We start from the raw sequence: 25,264 nt of genomic DNA, 5'->3' as shown, positions 1-25,264 counted from the left end.
ATCTGACCCCATCCCCAACGCCAACTCTAAACACAACCCTCGACTTTTGATCAACTGTACAGCAAATTGCACCCTTAAATGTAACCCTAACACCAACACTATGCCTAATCCTAACATTAACCCAAACCCTAAAACTGGACCCAACCCTACCACGATCTCTACCCCAAAACCTAAACCCACACCCAAGGCCAACCGTTAGCACAGCCCTCAGCTGTACACCGTCCCTGCACCCCAACACAGCCCAAAACGTAAACCTAACCCCAATCCTTTCTCTAACCCTAACCCTAATCATCACCCAAACCCTAGCACTAATGGAAACAACAACCATCTCCTGAGATTTGACCCCATCCCTAATGCCAACCTTAAACACAACCCTCGAATTTTGACCAACCCTGCAGCAAATCACACCCCTAAACGTAACCCTAACAACAACATTATGCCTAATCTTAACCCTAACCTAAACCCTAACCTGGATCCAGCACTACCATGATTTCTCACCTGTATCCTAACCCCACAACCAGGGCCAACCCTAAGCACAACCTTCAGCTGTACACAGACCCTGCAATCCAACACAGCCCGAACCGTAACCCTAAACCCAAAACTTTCCCTAACCTTAATCCTAACCCTCATCTAACCCTAGCCCTAACCGAAAAACCAATCCCCTCCTGAAATCTGACCCCATCCCCAACGGCAACCCTAAACACATCCATCGACTTTTGACCAACCCAGCAGCAAATTGCACCCCTAAAAGAAACCCTAACACCAATACTATGCCTAATTCTAACACTAACCCAAACCCTAAACCTGGACCCAACCCTACCATGATCTGTCTCCTGAATCCTAACCCCACAACCAAAGCCAACCCTAAGAACAACCCTCAGCTGTACACCAACCCTGCACCCCAAGGTAGCCTGGAAAGTAACCTTAATCCCAACCACTTCTCTAACCCTAACCCTCACTCTCATCCTAACCCTAGCCCTCCTGCAAACACCAACCCTCACCTGAAATCTGACCCCATCCCCAACGCCAACCCTAAACAGAACCCTCGAATTTGACCAACCCTGCAACAATCACATCCCTAAACGTAACATTAGCAACAACACTATGCCTAATCCTAACTCTAACCCAAAACCTAAACCTGGACCCAACCCTACCATGATCTCTCACCTGAATCCTAACCCCACAACAAGGCCCACTCTAAGAACAACCCTCAGCTGTACACCAACCCTGCACCCCAAGGCAGCATGGAACATAACCCTAACTCTAACCCTTTCTCTAACTCTAACTCTAACGCTTGCCCTAAACCTAGACATAAACAAAACACCAACCCTCGACTGAAATCTGACCCAGTTTCCAACTCCAACCCTAAACACAACCCTTGAGTCTTGACCAACCCTACAGCAAAACATACCCCTAAACGTTCCAATAACACCAACATTATGCGTAATCCAAACCATAACCCAAACCCTAAACCTGGACCCAACCCTGCCATGATCTCTCACCTGAATCCTATATCCACATCCAAGGCCAACCCTAAGCACAACCCTCAGCTGTACACCGACCCTGAACCCCAACACAGCCCAAAACATAACACTAACCCCAACCGTTTCTCTAACAATAACCCTAACCCTCATCCTAACCCTAGCCCTATCTGAACACCAACCCTAGCCTTAAATCTGACCCCATCCCTTATGCCAACCCTAAACACAACCCTCAACTTTTGACCAATCCTGCAGCAAATCGCACCCCGAAAAGTAACCCTAACAACAACACTATGCCTAATCCTAGCCTAAACCCTAACCTGGACCCAACACTACCATGATCTCTCGCCTGAATCCTAAACCCACAACCAGGGCCAACCCTAAGCACAACCCCTAGCTGTACACACACCTTGCAATCCAACACAGCCCAAACAGTAACCCTAAGCCCAAAACCTTCTCTAACCCTAACCCTAACCCTCATCCTAACCCTAGCCCTAACCGAAACACCAACCCCCTCCTGAAATCTGACCCCATCCCCAATGGCAAGGCTAAACACAACGCTCGAATTTGACCAACCCTGCAGCAAATCGCACCCCTAAACAAAACCCTAACACCAATACTATGCCTAATCCTAACCCTAACCCAAACCCTAAACGTGGAACCAAGCCTACCATGATCTCTTGCCTGAATCCAACCCCACAACCAAGGCCAACCCTAAACACGACCCTCAGCTGTACACCGACCCTGCACCCCTAGGCAGCTCAAAAAGTAACCTAAACCCAACCATTTCTCTAAACCTAACCCTAACCCTCATCCTAAACCTAGCCCTAACCGAAACACCAACATTCGCCCAAAATCTTACCCCACCCCCCAACGCCAACCCTAACACAACCTTCGACTTTTGAACAACCATGCAGCAAATCGCACCCCTAAACGTAACCCTAACATCAACACTATGGCCTATCCTGACCCTAACCTAAACCCTAAACCTGGACTACTCCCTACCATGATCTTTCACCTGAATCCTAACCCAACAACCAAGGCCAATCCTAAGCACAAGCCTCAGCTGTACATAGACACTGCACACTAACACATACCGAAATATAACAGTAAATCCAACCCTTTCTCTAACCTTAACAATAACCCTCACACTAACCCTAGACCTAACTGAAACACCAACACTCGCCTGAAATCTGACCCCATCCCCAATGCTAACCCTAAACACAACCCCCATTTCGACCAACCCTCCAGCAAATTGCACCCCCGAATGTAACCGTAACACCAACACAATGCCTAATCCAAACCCTAACACAAACCGTAAACCTGGACCCAACCTTACCATGATCTCTTGCCTCAATCCTAACCCCACAACCAAGGCCAACCCTAAGCACAGCCCTCAGCTGTACACCAACCCTACTCCCCAATGTAGCCCAAAACATAACCCTGACCCCAAACGTTTCTCTAACCCTAACCTGAAACCTCACCCTAAACCTAGCCTTAACCGAAACACCAACCCTCGCCTGAAATCTGATTCCATCCACAACGCCAACCCTAAACACAACCCTCCACTTTTGACCAACCCTGCAGCAATTCGCACACCTAAACGTAACCGTAACACCAACGCTATGCCTAATCCTAACCCTAACCAAAACCCTAAACCTGGAACCAACCCTACCATGATCTGTCACCTGAATCCTAACCCCACAACCAAGGCTAACCCTAAGCACAACCCTCAGCTATACACCCACTCTGCATTCCCAATGCAGCCCGAAATGTAACCCTAACGTGAACCCTGTCTCTAACCCTAACCCAATCCCACAATTTAACTCTAGCCCTAAGTGAAACACCAACCCTTGCCTGAATCTGATCCCATCCTCAACGCCAACCCTAAAACCAACCCTCGATTTTTGACAAACCCTGCAGCAAATCGCACCCCTAAATGTAACCCTAACACCAACACTATGCCTAATACTAAACTAACCCAAACCCTAAACCTGGACTCAACCCTACAATGATCTCTTGTCTGAATCCTAACCCCAAAACCAAGGCCAACCCTAAGCACAACCATCAGCTGTACATGAACCATGCACCTGAAATGCAGCCCGATACATAACCTTAACCCCAACCCTATCTTTAACCCTAATCCTAAAACTCACACTAACCCTAGACCTAAGCGAAACACAAAATTTTGCCTAAAATCTGATCCCATCCCCAGCACCAACCCTATACACAACCTTCGACTTTTGACCAACCCTGCAGCAAATCGACCCCTAAACTTAACCAAACACCAACACTATGTCTAATCCTAACTCTAACCCAAACCCTAACCTGGACAAAACCCTACCATGATCTCTCCCCAGAATCCTAACTCCACAACCAAGACCAAACCTAAGCACAACCCTCAGCAGTACACCGAGCTGCACCCAAACACAAACTGAAACGTAACCTTAACCCCAACACTTTCTCTAAACCTAACACTAACCCTCACCCTAACCAAAGCCCTAAATGAAACACCAACCCACGCCTGAAATCTGACCCCATCCCCTATGCCAACCCCAAACACAACCCTAGACTTTTGACCAACCTTGCAGCAAATTGCACCCCTAAACATAACCCTAACACCAATACTATGCCTAATCTAATCCCTAACTCAAACCCTAAACCTAGACCCAACCTTTCCATGATCTCTGGTCTGAATCCTAAACCTGCAACAGAGGCCAACCCTAAGCACAACCCACAGCAGTACACCGACCACGCACCCCAACGCAGCCAAAAACGTAACCCTAACTTCAACCCTTTCTCCAATCCTAATGTTAATTCTCACCCCAACCCTACCTCTAACCAAAACACCAACCCTCGCCTGGAATCTGATCCCATCCCCAATGCCAACCCTAAACACAACCCTCAACTTTTGACAGGCTCTGCAGCAAACATAACCCTAACCACAAAATTATGCCTAATCCTAACCCTAACAAAAACCCTAAACCTGGACCCAACACTACCATGATCTCTCACCTGAAACCTAACCCCACCACTAAGGCCAACACTAAGCATAACCCTCAGCTGTACACCGACTCTGCACCGCAACACACTCCAAAACGTAACCCTATCCCCAACCCTTTCACTAATCCTAACCATCCCCCAACCCTAACCCTAACAGAAACACCAACCCTCGCCTGTATCTGAACCCATCCCCAATGCAAACCCTAAAAACAACCCTCGACTCTTGACCAACACTGCAGCACATCGCACCCCTAAACATAACCCTAACACCAACATTATGCCTAATCCTAACCCTAACCAAAACCCTAAACATGTACCCAACCCTACCATGATCTCTTGCCTGAATCCTAACCTACAACCAAGGCCAACGTTAAGCACTAAACTCAGCTCTACACTGACCCTGCACCCCAACACAGCCTGAAACGTAACCTTAACCCCAACCCCTGCTCTAAGCCTAACCCAAAACCTCACCGTTACCTTAGCCCTAACTGAAACCCAATCCTTGCTTGAAATCTGACACCATCCCCAACATGAACCCTAAACACAACCCTCGACTTTTGACCAAGCGTGCAGCAAATTGCACCCCTAAATGTACCATTAACACCAACATTATACATGATACTAAACATAACCCAAAACCTAAACCTGGACACAACACTACCATGATCTCTCGCCTGAAACCTTTTCCCACCACCAAGGCCAACCCTAAGCACAACCCTCAGCTGTACACTGACCCTGCACTCCAACACTGCCTGAAACGTAACACTAACCTCAACCCTTTCTCTAACACTAACCCTAACCCTCTCCCTAACCTTAGCCCTAACAGACACACCAACCCTCACCTGAAATCTGACCCCATCTGCAACACCAACCCTAAACACAACCATCGACTTTTGACAAATCCTGCAGCAAATCGCACCCCTAAACATAACACTAACACCAACACTATGTCTAATCCTAACCTTCACCCAAGCCAAAACTGGACCCAACCCTACCATGAACACTCGCCTTAATCCTAAGCCCACAACCAAGTCCAAACTAGCACAACCCTTAGCTGTACACTGACCCTGCACCCCAACACAACCTGAAACATAACCCTAGCCCCAGCCCTTTCTGTAACCCAAACCCTAACCCACACCCTTAACCTAGCCTTAATCAAAACACCAACCCTCGCCTGAAATCTGTCCCCATCCCCAACGCCAACCCTTAGCACAACCCTAAACTTTTGGCCAACCCTGCAGAAAATCGCACCCCTAAACGTAACCCTAACACCAACACTATGCCTGATCCTAACCCTAATCCAAACTGTAAACCTGTAACTAACCCTAAAATCATCTCTTGCCTGAATCCTAACACCACTACCAAGGCCAAAGCTAAGCACAACCCTCAACTGTACAGTGACCCTGCACCCCAACGCAGCCTGAAACCTAACCGTACAGCAAACCCTTTCTCAAACCCTAACCCTAACCCTCACCCTAACCCTAGCCCTAACCAAAACATCAACCCTCACTTGAAATCTGACCCCATCCCCAACGCCACCCCAAAACACATCCCTAGACTTTTGAACAACCCTGCAGCAAACTGCACACCTAAACATAACCCTAAAAACAACACTATGCCTAATCCTAAACCTAACCCAAATAATAAACCTGGACCCAATCCTACCATGATCTCTTGACTGAATCCTACCTGCACACCCAAGTCTAACCCTAAGCACAACCCTCACCTGTAAACTGACCTTCACCACAATGCAGCCTGAAACGTTACCCTAACCCCAACCCTTTCTCTAACCCTAACCCTAACAATCACCCTAACCTTAGCCCTAACTGAAACGCCAACCCTGGCCTGAAATCTGACCACATCCCCAATGCCAACCCTAAACACAACCCTCAACTTGTGACCAACCATGCAGCAAATCGCAACCCTAAACGTAAACCTAACACCAACACTATGCCTAATCTTAACCTAACTGAAACCCTAATCTGGGCCCAACTCTACCATGATCTCTCACATGAATCATAACCTCACAACCTAGGTCAACCTTTAGCATAGACCTCAGGTGTACACCGACCCTGTACCCCAATGAAGACCGAAAGGTAACCCCTACCCCAATCACACCACTAAACATAACCCTAACACCAACACTAGGCCTAATCCTAACCCTAACCCAAACCCTAATCCTGCACCCAAGTCTACCATGATCTCTCACCTGAAACCTTACCCCACAACTAAGGCCAACCATGAGCACAACCCTCAGCTGTACACCAACCCTACGCCCCAACGCCACCCGAAATGTAACCCTAACCCCAACCCTTTCTCTAACACTAACCCTAACCCTCACCCTAACCCTAGCCCTAACTGAAACACCAACCCTAGCTTGAAATCTGACCCCACCCCCAAGGCCAACCCTAAACACAACCCTCGACTCTTGACCAACCCTGCAGCAAACTGTACCCCCAAAGTAACCCCAACACCAACAATATGCCTAATCCTAACCCTAACCCAAACCCTAAAACTGGACCCAACCCTACCATGTTCTCTCGCTGGAATCCTAACCACACACCAAGGCCAACGCTGAACACAACCCTCAGCTATACACAGACTCAGCACCCCAAAGTATTCTGAAACATAACCCTAATCCCAACCATTCCTCTAACCCTAAACCTAACCCTAACCCAAACCCTAAAACTGGACCCAACCCTACAATGAACTCTCGCCTGAATCCTATCCCAAAACCAAGGCCAACCCTAAGTACAACCCTCAGCTGTACACCAAATTGCACCCCAATGCATCTCGAAACATAACCCTAAACTCAACCCTTTCTCTAACCCTAACCCTAACCCTCACCCTAACTGTAGCAATAACCAAAACACCAACCCTCCCCTGAAATCTGACCGCATCCACAATGCCAACCCTAAACACAACCCTCAACTTTTGAACAACCCTTCAGCAAATTGCACCCCTAAACATAACCGTGACATCAACACTATGCCTAATCCTAACCCTAACTGAAACCCTAAACCTGGGCCCAACCCTACCATGATTTCTCCCCTGAGTGCTAACCCCACAACCAAGGCCAACCCTAAGCACATCCCTCAGCTGTACAGCGACCCTGCACCCCAGCGCATCCTGAAATGTTACACTATCCCCAACCCTTTCTCTAACCCTAAGCATAACCATCACCCTAACCCTAACACTAACTGAAACACCAACCCTCGCCTGATATTGGAAAACATCCCTAATGCCAACCCTAAACACAACCTTCCACTTTTGACCAACCCCTAAACGTAACCCTAACACCAACACTATGCCTAATCCTAACCTTAACCCAAACCCAAACCCTAAACCTGGACCCAACCCTACCACGATCTCTAGCCTGAAACCTAACCCCACAAACAAGGCTAACCCTAAGCACAACCCTCAGCTGTACACACACCCTGCACCCAACGCAGTCTGAAACGTAACCCTAACCCCAACCTTTTCTTTAATCCTAACTCTAACCCTCTGTCAAACACCAGCCCTAACCAAAACACCAACCCTCACCTGAAATCTGACCCCATCCCCAACGACAACCCTAAACACAACCCTCGACATTTGAGCAACCCTGCATCAAATTGCACCACTAAATATAACACTAACACCAACACTATGCCTAATCCTTACTCTATCCCAAACCCTAAACCTGGACCCAACCTTACCACAATCTGTTGCCTGAATCATAACCCTACAACCAAGGCAAACCCTCAACAAAACCCTCAGCAGTACATCGACCCTGCAACCCAACGCAAACCGAAACGTTACCCTAATCCCTACTTTTTCTCTAACCATAACCCTAACCCCCACCCTAAAACTAGCCCTAACCAAAATACCAACACTCGCCTGAAATCTGACCCCATCCCCAACCCAAACCCTAAACACAACCCTTGACCTTTGAGCAACCCTACAGAAATTCGCACCCTTAAACGTAACCCTAAACCCAACACTATGCCTAATCCTAACCGTAACCCAAACCCTAAACCTGGACCCAACCCTACGATGATCTCTTCCCTGAATTCTAAACCCCCAACCAAGGCCAACCTTAAGCACAGCCCTCAGCTGTACACCAACAATGCACCCCAACCCAGACCAAAACATAACACTAACCCCAACCCTTTCTCTAACCCTAACCCTAACCCTCACCCTAACCAAAGCCCTAAATGAAACACCAACCCTCACCTGAAATCTGACCCCATCACCTACGCCAACCCCAAACACAATCCTAGACTTTTGATGAAACCTGCAGCAAATAGCACCCCTAAACATAACCCTAACAACAACACTAGGCCTAATCCTAACCCTAACCCAAACCCTAAACCTGGACCCAACCCTACAATGATCTATCCTCAGAATCCTTACCCCACAACCAAGGCCAACCCTAAGCACTACCCTCAGCTGTACACCAACACTGCACCCCAGCACAGTCTGAAACATAATCCTAACCCCAACCCTTTCTCTAAACCTAACCCTAACCCTCACCCTAACCCTCACCCTAACCCTAGCCCTAACTGAAACACCAACATATGACTGAAGTCTGACCCCATCTCCAGCTCCAACCCTGAACACAATTCTCGCCTTTTGACAAACCCTACAGCAAATGGCACCCCTAAACATAATCCTAACAACAACACTATGCCTAATCCGATCCCTAACCCAAACCCTAAACCTAGACCCAAACCTTCCATGATCTCTGGTCAGAATCCTAAACCCACAACCAAGGCCAACCCTAAGCACAATCCACAGCAGTACACTGACCACTCACGCCAACGCTGCCCAAAATGTAACCCTAACTCCAACCCATTCTCTAACCCTAACCCTAACCCTCACACTAACCCTAGCTCTAACCGAAACACCAACCCCTGCCTGAAATTTGATCCCATCCCCAACGCCAACCCTAAACACAACACTCGACTTTTGAGCAGCCTTACAGAAGATTGCACCCCTAAACGTAACCCTAACACCAACATTATGCCTAATCCTAACCCTTACCTAAACCCTAAACCTGGACCCAAACCTACCATGATCTCTCGCCTGAAACCTAACCCAACCACCAAGGCCAACCCTAAGCACAACCCACAGCTGTACACCAACCTTGCATTCCAATGCAACCTGAAATGAAACCCTAACTCCAACCCTTTCTCTAACCCTAAGCTTAACCCTCACTCTAACCCTTGACCTAACCAAAACACCAACCCTCGTCTGAAATCTGATCCCATCCTCAAGGCAAACCCTAAACACAACCCTCGACTTTTGATCAACCCTACAGCAAATCGCACCCTTAAATGAAACCCTAACACCAACACTAGGCCTAATCCTAACCCTAACCAAAACCCTAAACGTGGACCCAACCCTACCATGATCTCTTCCCTGAATCCTAACCCCCAACCAGGATCAACACTTAGCACAACTCTCAGCTGTACACCGGCCCTGCAACCCAGTGCAGCCCGAAATGTAACCCTAACCCCAGCCCTTTCTCTAGCCCTAACCCTAACCCTCACTCTAACCCTAGCCTTAACCAAAACACCAACCCTCGCCTGAAATCTTCCCCCATCCCCAACGTCAACTCTAAACACAACCCTTGACTTTTGACTAATCCTGCAGCAAATCGCACCCTTAAACATAATCCTAACACCAACACTATGCCTAGTCCTAACCCTAATCCAAATCCTAAACATGGACCCAACCCTGCCATGATTTCTCACCCGAATCTTAACCCCACAACCAAGGCCAAGCCTAAGCACAACCCTCAGCTGTACACAGACCTGCACCTAAATGCAGCCTGAAATGTAAACCTAACCCCAACCCTTTCTCTAAACCTAACCCTATCCCTCACCCTAACCAAAGCCGTAAATGAAACACCAACTGTTGCCTAAAATCTGACCGAATTCCGTATGCCAACACTAAACACACCCTCAACATTTGAGCAACCCTGCAGCAAATCGCACCCCTAAATGTAACCCTAACACGAAAAATATGCCTAATCCTAACCCTAACCACCCTAACCCTAACCCTAATCCTAACCTTAACCCTAACCCTAACCCTACCATGATTCCTCACATGAATCCTAATCCCACAGCCAAGGCCAACCCTAAGCACAACCCTCTGCTGTACACCGACCCTGCACCCCAACACGTCCCAAAACATAACCCTAACCCTAACCCTTTCTCTAAGCCTAACCCTAACTCTCACCCTAACCCTAGCCCTAAATGAAATACCAACCATCACCTGAAATCTGATCTCATCCCCAACGCCAGCCCTAAACACAACCCTCCACTTTTGACCAAAACTGCAGGAAATCGCACCCCTAAACTTAACCCTAACACCAACACTATGCCTAAACCTGACCCTAACCCAAAACCTAAACCTGGACCCAAACCTTCCATTGTCACTGGTCAGAATCCTAAACCCACATCCATGGCCAACCCTAAGCACAACTCACAGCAGTACACCGACCACACACCCAATGCAGCCCGAAACATAACCTTAACCCCAACCCATTCTCTAATGCTAACCCTAACCCTCACCCTAAGACCAAGCCCTAAGCGAAACACCAACCATCGCCTGAAATCTGAATCCATCCTCAACGACAATCCTAAACACAACCCTCGACTTTTGACCAACCCTGCAGCGAATCGCCCCCAAAAACGTAACCCTAACACCAACATTATGCCTAATTCTAACCCTAACACAAACCCTAAACCTGGACCCAATCCTACCATGAACTCTTGCCTGATGCTTAACCCCATAACCAAAGACAATCCTAAGCACAACCCTCAGCTCTATACCGACCCTGCACCCAAATGCATCCCGAAACGTAACCCTTACCCTAACCGTTAGTCTAACCCTAACCCTTGCCCCAACCCTGACATTGAGCTTGCCTTCACATCTTTGTTTTCTGAAATTGAGAAATGGACCTGGTCCACACGCGACCATTCTTATTTTTAGTTGAAACAGCATTGTCCAACATATCTCACCTTATACTTGCTGAAAATGTCTGTGAACGGATTGTAGAACTGAGTGACATTCTGACTCCATTCATTTGGAAAAACTTCTTGCGTGAAAACTAGCATTTTCTCAGAAAACTCAACAATTGCTCTGCAAATCCATCACCTAATACTCTTTTGAAAGCTGAGGGACGCATTGGATCTGATCACTAACATGCACTTTTCGGGCTGAAAGTACTGTCTTCGGAGAACGCTACCCTTAACCTCACCTAAACCTAACACTAGCACTCCCTGTCAATGCACAGTGACTTCAAAAACAATGACCGACACAAACCTATGCCAAGCTGCTCACCAATCTGGATCACACCCTCAGCAGAATGCAGATTCTAACCCTAGGCTAAGCCGAATTCTTACCCACAACCAATCACAAATGCTTGCTGAAACTGAACCCTGAACCAATCCCTGAGCCTAACACGAACATGAACGTAATGTCTCAAAACCGAATAATATTAATATCTGCACACATTTCCAAACATTTCTCATGGAAAATACCAAGGTAAACTAATGCCACCCACTAAAAGAGGAAACCAGTTTTTACATGCGTTTTGAGAGCTCATTGGCTTAGCAGCTGCATTGACTGTCAAGCAATTTTTTTTGGAGAAAAACGGCATCTCTTCCGAGCACTGACCTACGGTCATGGATAACATTACCTAAGCATGTTCAGAAAACTAGAATCTTTCTGGTTCCATTTACTGGCGTAAGATTTTTTAGCAGAACTGCAATATTTCTGAGAACACTCACTGTTGCTTAATTTAAATGTGACACTACAGCCACCACAAACAGGAACAGAAACCGAAACACCAAAGAACCCATACCAGCACAAATCGCAACTTCCAAACCCAGTCCGATTACCGACCCAATGCCTGACTTCAATCCAAACCACACACTACATCTAACCCTAAACCTAACCCTAAACCTAGACCCAACTCTACCTCAAACCCGAACCTGAAACCAAATCCAAACCCTAACAGCATCCCGAAACCCAACCCTCAAATTTAGAGCAAAACACACCCTGAAACTTGAACCTAACACCAACGCTAACCCTAACCCTAACCCTTTCCCTAAACCTAATCCTAGTCCTAACCCTACAAAAAACCCAAGCCCAAATCCTAACCGCAACCAACATCCCAACCCTAAACACAATCCCCAAATTTAAACCATACCTACACCAAACCGCAGCCCTAAACTTAACCCTAATCCCAACCCTAACCCTAACCCTAACCCTAACCCAAGTCCTAAGCCAACCACCAACCCTCGCCCAAAACCGGACCACAAACACAACACCAACCCTACACACAACCCTCGACTTTTTACCAACCCTACACCAAATTGAAGCCCTAAACTTAACCCAAACATTAACACGAAGCCTAACCCTATCCATAACCCAACCCTAAACCTGGACCCAAATCTACCATGCACCTGAGCCTGAATCCTAACCCCAATCTCAAATCCAGTCCTAGGTACAACCCTCAGCTCTATACTGACCATGCACCCAAATGCATCCTGAAACGTAACTCTAAACCCAACCGTTATTCTAACCCTAACCCTAGCCCCAACCCTGACACAGAGCTTGCCTTCACATCATTGGCTTCCAAAACTGAGAAGGGACCTGGTCCACACGTGACCATTCTTATTTTTAGGTTGAAATGGCATTGTCCAACATATCTCACCTTATTCTTGCTGAAAATGTCTGTGAACGGGTTTCTTGAACTGAGTGACATTCTGACTCCTCTCATTTCGATAAACTTTGCATGAAAACTACCATTTTCCCACAAAACTCTACAATTGCTCTGCAAAGCCGTCACCTAATACTATTTTGAAAGCTGAGGGACGCATTGTATCCATTCACTTCCATGCACTTTTTGGGCTGAAAGTACTGTCTTCGGAGAACTCTACCCTTTACCTCATGTTAACTTAACACCAGCACTCCCCATCAATGCACAGTGACTTCAAAAACAACAACCAACACAAACCTATGTGAAGTTTCTCACAAGTCTTGATCACACCCTCAGCAGAATGCAGATCCTAACCCTAGGCTAAGCCTAACTCTTACCCACAACCAACTAAAAATGCTTGCCGAAACTGAACCCTGAACCTATCCCTGAGCCTAACACGAACATGAACATAATCTTTCTCAAAAACCGAGTAATACTAATATCTGCACATATTTCCAAAAATTTCTCATGGAAAAAACTACGGAAAATTAATGCCACCCTAAAAGAGGAGACCAGTTTGTACACACGTTTTGAGAGCTCATTGGCTTACCAGCTCCATTCACAGTCAAGCAGTTTTTTTCGGAGAAAAATGGCATTTCTGTGGAGCATTGACCTACGGACACGGAAATCATTACCTAAGTATGTTCAGAAAGCTTAGAATCTTCCTGGTTCCATTTACTGGTGTAAGATTTTTAGCAGGACTGCAATATTTCAGAGAACCCTCACTGTCACTTAATTTAAATGTGACACTAACACCACCACAAACAAAAACAAAAACAAAAACACCAAAGAACCCATTCCAGCAGAAAACGCAACCTCCAAACCGGGTCTGAAAGTCGAATGGATGCCTGACTTCTACACAAACCCATGGCTACAGCTAACCCTAAAACTAACCCTAATACTAGACCTAACACTACCTCGAACCCGAACCAGAAACTTAACATCAACCCTACCACAAACTTTAAACACAACCCTCAAATTTAGAGCCACCCTACACCAAAACACACCCCAAAACTTAAAACTTATACCAACCCTAACCCTAAGCTTAACCCTTTCCCTGACCCTAACCCTAGCCCCAACCATACCGACAACCCAAGCCAAATCCTAACCACAACCAACACCCCAAAACTATGCACAATCAACAAATTTAAAACAAACCTACACCAAATCACAGTCCTAAACTTAACTCTAATCCCAACCCTAACCCTAACCCTAAACCTCACCTTAACCCTAGCCCTAACCAGAACACCAACCCTCGCCAAAACTGGAACCACAACCCTATTCCAACCCTAAACACAACTCTCGACTTTTTACCAACCCTACACCAAATCACAGCCCTAAACTTAACCCTAACACTAACACTAGCCTAAACCTAACCCTAACCCAAACCCTGAACCTGGACACAACCCTACAATGAGCCCAAACCTGAATCCTAACCCCAATCTCAAAGCCAACCCTAAGCACAACCCTCAGCTCTATACCTACCCTGCACCCAAACGCATCCTGAAACATAACCCTAAACCGAACCATTACTCTAAACCTAACCCTAGCCCCAACCCTGACACTGAGCTTACCTTTACATCATTGGTTTCCAAAACTGAGAAATGGACCTGGTCCACATGCGACCATTCTTATTTTTAGGTTGAAATGCTATTGTCCAACATATCTCACCTTATTCTTGCTGAAAAGTCTGTGAACATGTTTGTAGAACCGAGTGACATTCTGAATCCATTCATTTGGATAAACTTCTTGCGTGAAAACTAGCATTTTCCCAGAAAACTCAACAATTCCTCTGCAAAGCCGTCACCTAATACTCTTTGAAAGCTAAGGGACGCACTGGATCTGATCACTTTCATGCACTTTTTGGGTTGAAAGTACTGTCTTTGGAGAAAACTAACCTTAACCTCACCTACTCCTAACACTAGCACTCCCTGTCAATGCACAGTGACTTCAAAAACAATGACCGACACAAACCTATGCCAAGCTTCTCACCCATCTTGATCACACCCTAAGCAGAATGCAGACCCTAACCCTAGGCTAAGCTGAACTCTTACCCACAATCAACCACAAATGCTTGCCGAAACTGAACCCTGAACCTATCCGTGAGCCTAACACGAACATGAACATAATCTGTCTCAAAAACCGAGTAATACTAATATCTGCACACATTTCCAAACATTTCTCATGGAAAAAACCATGGTAAACTAATGCCACCCACTAAAAGAGGAGACCAATTTGTACATGCATTTAGAGAGCTCATTGGCTTACCAGCTCCATTCACTGTCAAGCAGTTTTTATCAGAGTAAGATGGCATTTCTGCGGAGCACTGACCTATGGCCACAAAAACCATTACATAAGCATGTTCAGAAAACTTAGTATCTTCCTGGTCCCATTTACAGGCGTAAGATTTGTTAGCAGAACTGCAATATTTCAGAGAACCCTCACTGTCACTTAATTTAAATGTGACACTAATGCCATCACAAACAGGACAGAAACCAAAACATCAAAGAATCCATACCAGCGCAAATCACAACCTAAAAACCCTGTCCGAAAATCGACCTGGTGCCTGACTTCAACCCAAACCCACACACTGCATCTAACCCTAAACCTAACCCAAACCATAGACCCAACCCTACTTCCAACCCGAATCTGAAACATAAACCAAACTCTAACACCAACCCTAAAAACAACCCTCAAATTTAGAGCAACCCTACACCAAAACACACCCTGAAACTTAAACCTAAAACCAACCCTAACCTTAACCCTAACCCTTCCCCTAACCCTAATTCTAACCCTAACCCTACCAACAATACAAGCCCAAATCCTAACCACAACCAACACCCCAAACCTAAACCCAAACCCCAAATTTACACCAAACCTACACCAAACCACAGCTCCAAACTTAACCCTAATCCCAACCTTAACCCTGACCCTAACCCTAAACCTCACCTTAAACCTAACCTTAACTGGACCACCAACCAAAGACCAAAACTGGACCCCAAACCCAACTCAACTCTAAACCCAACCCTCAACTTTTTACCAACCCTACACCAAATCAAAGCCCTAAACTTAACCCTAACACTAACACGAAGCTTAAACCTTACCCTAACCCAAACCCTAAACCTGCACCCAACCCTAAAACAATTCTGATCCTGAATCCTAACCCCCAATCTCGAAGCCAACCCTAAGCACAACCCTCAGCTCCATACTGACCCTGCACCCAAACATATCTCGAAACGTAACCATAACCCCTCTGTTACTGTAACCCTAACCATAGCCCCAACTCTGACACTGAGCTTACCTTCACATTATTGGTTTCTGAAAGTGAGAAATGGACCTGGTCCACATGCGACAATTCTTATTTTTAGGTTGAAATGTCAATATCCAACATATCTCACCTTATTCTTGCTGAAAATGTCTGTGAACGGGTTTGTAGAACTGACATTCTGACTCCATTCATTTCATTAAACTCCTTGTGTGAAAACTAGCATTGTCCCAGTAAACTGAACAATTGCTCTGCAAATCCGCCACCTAATACTATTTTGAAAGCTGAGGGATGCATTGGATCCGATCACTTCCATGCACTTTTAGGGCTGAAAGTACTGTCTTTGGTGAACACTAACCTTAACCTCACCAAACATAACATTAGCACTCCCCGTTAATGTACAGTGACTTCAAAAACAATGACCAACACAAACCTACGCCAAGCTTCTCACCAATCTTGAACACACCCGCAGCAGAATTCAGATCCTACCCCTAGGCTAAGCCGAACTCTTACCCACAACCAACCACAAATGCTTGCCGAAACAGAACCCTGAACATATCCCTGAGCCTAACACGAACATGAACATAATCTGTCTCAAAAAACGAGTAATACTAATACCTGCAAACATTTCTAAGCATTTCTCATGGAAAACACCACAGAAAGTAATGCCACCCACTAAAAGATGAGACCAGTTTGTACATGCGTTTTGAGAGCTCATTGGCTTACCAGCTCCACTCACAGCCAAGCAGTTTTTATCGGAGAAAAATGGCATTTCTGAAGAGCACAGACCTACGGTCACAGAAACCATTACCTAAGCATGTTCAGAAAACTTAGAATATTCCTGGTTCCATTTACAGGTGTAAGATTTTTAAGCAGAACTGCAATATTTCAGAGAACCCCCACTGTCACTTGATTTAAATGTGACACTAAGGCCACCACAAACAAGAACAGAAACCAAAACATCAAAGAACCCATACCACCAGAAATCGCAACCTCAAAATCTGGTCTGAAAATCGAAATGAAGTGTGACTTCAACCCAAACCCACACACTAAATCTAACCCTAAACCTAAACCTAACTTTAGACCCAACCATACTTCCAACCCGAACCCGAAACATAACCCTAACCCTAACACCAACCCTATACACAACCCTCAAATTTAGAGCAACCCTACACCAAAACACCCCGAAACTTAAACGTACACCAACCCTAACCCTAACCCTAAGCCTAAGCTTTTCCCTAACACTAACCCTAGCCTCAACCCTACCAACAACCTAAGCCCAAATCCTAACCACAGCCAAGAACCCACCTCTAAAACCAATCTCCAAATTTACACCAAACCGCAGCCCTAAACTTAACCCCAATTCCAACCTTTACCCTAACCCTAAGCCTCACTCTAACCCTAGCCCTAAACCGACCACCAAATCTCACACAAAATCGGACCCCAAACCCAATGCCAACCCGAAACACAACCCTAGACCTTTACCAACCCTACACTAAATCAAAGCCCTAAACTTAACCCTAACACTAACACGAAGCCTAACCCTATCCCTAACCCAAACCCTAAACCTGGACCCAACCCTACCACGAGCCTGAGCCTGAATCCTAACCCCAATCTCAAATCAAGTCCTAGGCACAACCCTCAGCTCTATACTGGCCCCACTCCCAAACGTATCACGAAATGTAACCCTAACCCCAACTGTTACTCTAACCCTAACCCTAGCCCCAACCCTGACACTGAGTTTGCCATTCACATCATTGGTTTCCAAAACTGAGAAATGGACCTGGTCCACATGTGACCTTTCTTATTTTTAGGTTGAAATGGCATTGTCCAACATATCTCATCTTATTCTTGCTGAAAATGTCTCTGAATGGGTTTGTAGAACTGAGTGATATTCTGACTCCATTCATAGATAAACTTCTTGCGTGAAAACTAGGCATGTCCCAGAAAACTAAACAATTGCTCTGCAAATCCGTCACCTAATACTCTTTTGAAAGCTGAGGGACGCATTGGATCTGATCACTTCCATGTACTTTTTGGGTTGAAAGTACTGTCTTCGGAAAACACTAGCCTTAACCTCACCTAAACCTAACACTAGCACTCCCCATCAATGCACAGCAACTTAAAAACAATGACCGACAAAAACCTATGTCAAGGTTCTCACCAGTTTTGATCACACCCTCAGCAGAATGCAGATCCTAACCCCAGGCTAAGCCAAACTCTTACCCACAACCGACCACAAATGCTTGCCGAAACTGAACCCTGAACCTATGCTTGAGCCTAACACGAACATGAACATAATCTGTCTCAAAAACCGAGTAATACTAATTTCTGCCCACATTTTCAAACATTTCTCATGGAAAACACCACGGCAAACTAATGCCACCCACTAAAAGAGGAGAGCAGTCTGTACATGCGTCTTGAGAGCTCATTGGCTTACCATCTCCATTCACAGTCCATCAGTTTTTTTCAGAGAAAAACGGCATTTCTGTGGAGCACTGACTTATGGTCATGGAAACCATTACCTAATCATGTTCAGAAAACTTAGAATCTTTCTGGTTCCATTTACTGGCGTAAGATTTTTTAGCAGGACTGCAATATTTAGAGAACCCTCACTGTCACTGAATTTAAATGTGACGCTATCGCCACCAGAAACAGAAACAGAAACACCAAAGAACCCATACCAGCACACATTGTCACCTCCAACCCAGTCCAAAAATCGATCTGATGTCTGACTTCAACTCATACCCACACACTACATCTAACCCTAAACCGATCCCTACCCTAGACCCAACCCTGCCTCCAACCTGAACCTGAAACCTAACCCCAACCCGAGCATAAACCCTAAAACCAACTCTCAAATTTAGAGCAACCCTACACCAAAACACACCTCAAAACTTAACCCTAATACCAACCCTAACCCTAACCCTTTCCCTAACCTTAACCCTAGCCCCAACCCTACCGACAACCCAAGCCAAATCCTAACCACAACCAACACCCCAAACCTAAGCACAATCCCCAAATTTACAACAAACCTACACCAAACCACAGCCTTAAACTTAACTCTAATCCCAACCTAACACTAACCCTAAGCCTCACCCTAGCCCTAACTGTAACCCAAACACCAATCCACACCCAAAACCGGACCCGCAACCCTATTCCAACCCTAACCACGACCCTCGAATTTTACCAACCGTACACTAAATCGCTACCCTAAACTAAACCCTAACACTAACATGAAGCCTAACCCTGCCCCTAACCCAAACCCCAAACCTGGACCCAACCCTACCACAAACCCGAGTCTGAATCCTAACCCCAATCTCAAAGCCAACCCTAAGTACAACCCTCAGCTCTATACCAACTCTGCACCCAAATGCATCCCAAAACATAACCCTAACCCCAACCGTTACTCTAACCCTAACCCTAGCCCCAACTCAGACACTGAGCTTGCCTTCACATCATTGGTTTCCGAAACTGAGAAATGAACCTGGACCACACACAACCATTCTTATTTTTAGGTTGAAATGGCATTTTCCAACATATCTCACCTTATTCTTGCTGAAAATGTCTGTGAACGGGTTTGTAGAACAGAGTGACATTCTGACTCCATTCATTTGGATAAACTTCCTGCATGAAAACTAGCATTGTCCCAGAAAACTCAACAACTGCTCTGCAAATCCGTCACCTAACACTCTTTTGAAAGCTGAGGGACGCATTGGATCCGATCAATATCCATGCAATATTTGGGCTGAAAGTACTGTTTTAGAGAGCACTACCGTTAACCTCACTTAAACCTAACACTAGCACTCCCTGTCAATGCACAGTGATTTCAAAAACAGTGACCGACACAAACCTACGCCAATCTTCTCACCAATCTTTATCATACCCTCAGCAGAATGCAGATCCTAACCCTAGGCAAGCCGAACTCTTACTCACACCCAACCACAAATGTTTGCCGAAACTGAACCCTGAACCTATGCTTGAGCCTAACACGAACATGAACATAATCTGTCCCAGAAACCGAGTAATACTAATATCTGCACACATTTCCAAGCATTTCTCCTGGAAAACACTGGCAATCTAATGCCACCCAATGAAAGAGGAAACCATTTTATACATGCATTTTGAGAATTCATTGGCTTACCAGCTCCATTCATTGTCAAGCAGATTTTTTTTTTTGGAGAAAACCTCCATTTCTGTAGAGCTGAAACCCTAACCTACAGCCCCCGAAACCATTATCTAAGCATGTTCCGAAAACTTAGAATCTCCCTGGTTCCATTTACTGGTGTAAGATTTTTTAGCAGAACTGCAATATTTCAGAGAACCCTCACTGTCACTTAATTTAAATGTAACACAAACGCCACCACAAACAGGAACAGAAACCAAAACACCGAAGAACCCATACCAGCACAAATTTCAACCTCCAAACCAGGTCCTAAAATCGACCTGATGCCTGACTTCTACCCAAACCCACAAACTAAATCTAATCCTAAACCTAAACTTAACCCTAGACCCAACCCTCCCTCCAACCTGAACTCGAAACCTAACCCCAACCCCAACACCAACCCTAAACACAACCCTCAAATTTAGTGTAACCCTACACAAAATCACTCCCCTAAACTTAAACCTAACATCCACCCTAACCCTAATCCTAACCGTTACCATAACCCTAACCCTAGCCTCAACCCCCCAACAACCCACGCCCAAATCCTAACTGCAACCAACACCCCAACCCTAAACACAACACCCAACTTTACACCAAACCTACACCAAACCGCAGCCCTAATATCTAACCCATACATAACCCATACCAAACCACAGCCCTAATACTTAACCCATACCTAATGCAGTTTTGAAAGCTAAGGGGCTTATTGGATTCTTCGCTTCTATGCCCTTTTTGGGTTGAAAGTACTTTCTTCACAGAACTCTATCCTTTACCTAACCTAAACCGAACACTAGCACTCCCCATAAAGGTACAACGACCACAAAAACGACGACTGACGCAAACCTACACCAAGGTTCTCACCAATCTTAATCACATCCTCAGCAGAATCCAAATCCTAACCCTAGCCTAAGCTAAACAATAACCCACAACTAACCACCAATGCTTACCGAACCTTCACCCTGAACTTACCCCTGAGTTTCACACGAACATGAACATGATCTGTCTCAAGAACCGAACAATATTAATATCGCACACATTTCCAAGTATTTTTCATGGAAAACATGACAGCAAACTAACGCTACCAAGTAAAATAGAAGACCCCTTTTACATGTGTTTTGAGAGCTCATTGACTTACCAGCTCCATTCACGTTCAAGGTGTTTTTTTTTTTTTTCAGAGAAAAACGGCATTTCTGTGGAGCACTCCCCGACAGCAATGGAAACCATGACCTAAACATGTTTGGGAAAATTAGAATCATCCTGGTTCCATTCACTGGCATACGATTTTTAATCAAAACTGCAGTATTTCAGGGAACCCTCACTTTCACTTCATTTAAATGTGACACTAACGCCTCCACAAACACAAACAGAAAATGAAACACCGAAGAACTCTTACCAGCACAAACCCCAACATCCAACCTGGTCTGAAAATTGACCCGATACCTGACTTCAACCCAAACCCACACACCACATCTAACCCTAAACCTAACCCTAACCCTAGACCCAACCCTACCTCCAACCTGAACCCGAAACTTAACCTCAACCCATCATCAACCCTAAACCCAACCCTCAAATTTATAGCAACCCTAAACTCAACCACACTACTTAACTTAACCTTAACACCAACCCTAACCCTAACCCTAATCTTTACCCTGTCCCTAACCCTAGCCCTAACCCTACCACCAACCCTAGGCCAAACCCTAACTGCAACCCCCACACCAACCCTAAACCTAACCCTCAAATATACTCCAAATTTACACCAAACTACAGCCCTAAACTTAACACTGATCCCAACTCTAACCCTAACTCTAACCCTAACCCTTGCCCCAACCCTACCACCAACCATCACCCAACACCTGACCCCAACCCAAACGCCAACCCTAAGCACAACCCTTGACTTCTTACCAACCCAGCACCAAACTGCAGCCCTAAATATAACCCTAACACCAACATTAAGCTTAAACCTAACCTTAACCCTAACCCTAAACCTAGACCCAACCCTAACACGAACCCTAGCCTGAACACTAACCCCATACTCAAAGCCAAACCTAAGCACAACCCTCAGCTTTATACTCTCCTGGCAACCAAACGCAGCCCAAAATGTAATCCTAACCCCAGCCCATTCTCTAACCCTAACCCAAACCCTAAACCTGACAGTGACACTAGCCTTAATAGCATTGGTTTCAGAAACTGAAAAATGGACCTGGTCCACACTCGACCATATTTATTTTTAGGTTAAAATGGCATTGTCCAACCTATCTCACATTATCTCACCTTATTCTTGCTGAAAAAGACTGCGAACGGGTTTGAGGAACTGAGTGACATTCTGGCTCCATTCATTTGGATACATGTCTAGCATGAAAACCAGCATTTTCACAGAAAACTCAACAATTGCTATGCAAATCCCTTACCTAAGGCTGTTTTGAAAGGTAAGGGCCTTATTGGATCCATTCTCTTCCATGCACTTTTTGGACTGAAATTGCTTTCTGCAGAGAACACTATCCTTAACCTAACCTAAACCGAACACTAGCACTCCCCATAAAGGTACAATGACTGCAAAAACAATGACTGACACAAACCTACACCAAGGTTCTCACCAATCTTAATCACACCCTATGCAGAATCCAAATCCTAACCCAAGCCTAAGCCAAACTCTAACCCACAACCAACCACCAATGCTTGTCGAACCTTCCCCCTGAACCTAACCCTGAGCCTCACACGAACATGAACATGATCTGTCTCAAAAACCGAGCAATATTAATATTGACACACATTTCCAAGCATTTTTCATGGAAAACACCATGGCAAACTAATGTTAACTACACTCTAACATCAACCCTAACCCTTACATGAAACTTCACCTTAACCCTAACCCTAGCACCAAAACCTACCACCAACCCTGTCCCATACCCTAACCCCAAACCGAAAACAAACCCCAGCAGCAACCCTAAACACAACCCTCAACTTTATACCCAACCTACAGCCATCCGCAGCCCAAACTATACCCTAAACTGAAACCTAACCTTAACCCTATGCCTAACCCTTACCCTAAACCCAACAACACAATCAAACCTTTCCCGAACACTAAACTGAAATCAAACACCAACCCTAAACACTACCCTCAAGTTTTTACCAACCCTAAACCCAACTGCAGGCCTAAACTTCAAACGAACCTAACCCGAAACCTAACCTTAACCCTAACCCTAGCCCCAACACTACTACCAACCTATTCCAAACCTTAACCCGAAACTAAACCCAAACACCAAAACCAAACCTAAGCACAACCCTCAACTTTACACCCACCCTACATCCAATGACAATACTCAACTTCACCTTGACACCAACCTTAACCCTAAACCTAACACTAACCCTTACCCCAAATCCAACACTACCAGAAACCCTTAATGGAAACCAAAAATCCAAACCCAACACCAACCCTAAAGTCAACCCTCAATTTTATACAAAGCCCCCACACAATGCAGCACAAAACTTCACTCTAACACCAACCCTAATCTAACCCTAACCCTAACCCTTACCCTAACCCTAGCACCAACACTGCCACCAAGCCTAAAATGTACCATTACACCAACACCTACACCACCCCTAAATAAAGCCATCAACTTTACACCAACCCAACATCCTAATGCAGCCCTAAATTTCACCCTAACACCAACCCTAACCCTAACAATAACCCTAACCCTAGCCCAAACCCTACCACCAACCTGAACGTGAAAGCTAACCACAAAACCAGCACCAACCCTTAACACCACTCTCAACTTTCTACCAACCTACATCCAAATGCAGCACTAAATTTCAACTGAACACCAACCTTAACCTTATGTGAAACCTCACCTTAACCCTATCCCTAGCCCCAACCCTACCATGAGCCCTGTCCTGAACCCTAACGTGAAAACCAAAACAAACCCCAAAATCAACCCTAAACACAAACCTCAACTTTATACCCTCCCTACAACCAACCACAGGCCTAAACTTCACCCTAACCCGAAACCTAACCCTTTCCCTAACCCTAACCCTAACCCTAACTCTAACCCTAACCCTATACCCGACACTACCACCAACCCTACCCAAGCCCTAAATCAAAATCCAACACCAACCTTAAATACTACCCTCAACTTGATACCAACCCTACACCCAACCACAGCCCTAAATTTCACCTGAACACCAAACCTAAACCTACCTGCAACCTAACCCTAACCCTAACTGTAAAATGAACACTAACACCAAAACTTACCCAAAACCTAAATCCAAACACAAACCAGCCCTAAACACAACCCTCAATTTTTTACAAACCTGACACCCAACGCTGCCCCAAACTTGATGTGAACAACAACCCTAACCCTAAACCTAACCTAAGTCCCAAACCTTCCACAATCCCTAACACGAACTCTAACCCCTAGCCCAATAAGAACCCTAAACACAACTCTCAAACCTATACCAAGCTTACAACCAAAAAGAGCCCTAAAGTTCAACCTAGGCCAACTGAAACCCTATCCCTAACACTTACCCAACCCTAGCCCCAACACTAATGCCAACCCTAAAACATACCCTAATACCAACACCAACACCAACCCTAAATA

This window comes from Tamandua tetradactyla, chromosome 10 (genome assembly GCF_023851605.1).
Source record: "Tamandua tetradactyla isolate mTamTet1 chromosome 10, mTamTet1.pri, whole genome shotgun sequence".
Lineage (NCBI taxonomy): Eukaryota > Metazoa > Chordata > Mammalia > Pilosa > Myrmecophagidae > Tamandua > Tamandua tetradactyla.
The sequence above is the reverse complement of the archived record's forward strand: the minus strand, read 5'-3'. Positions refer to the sequence as shown.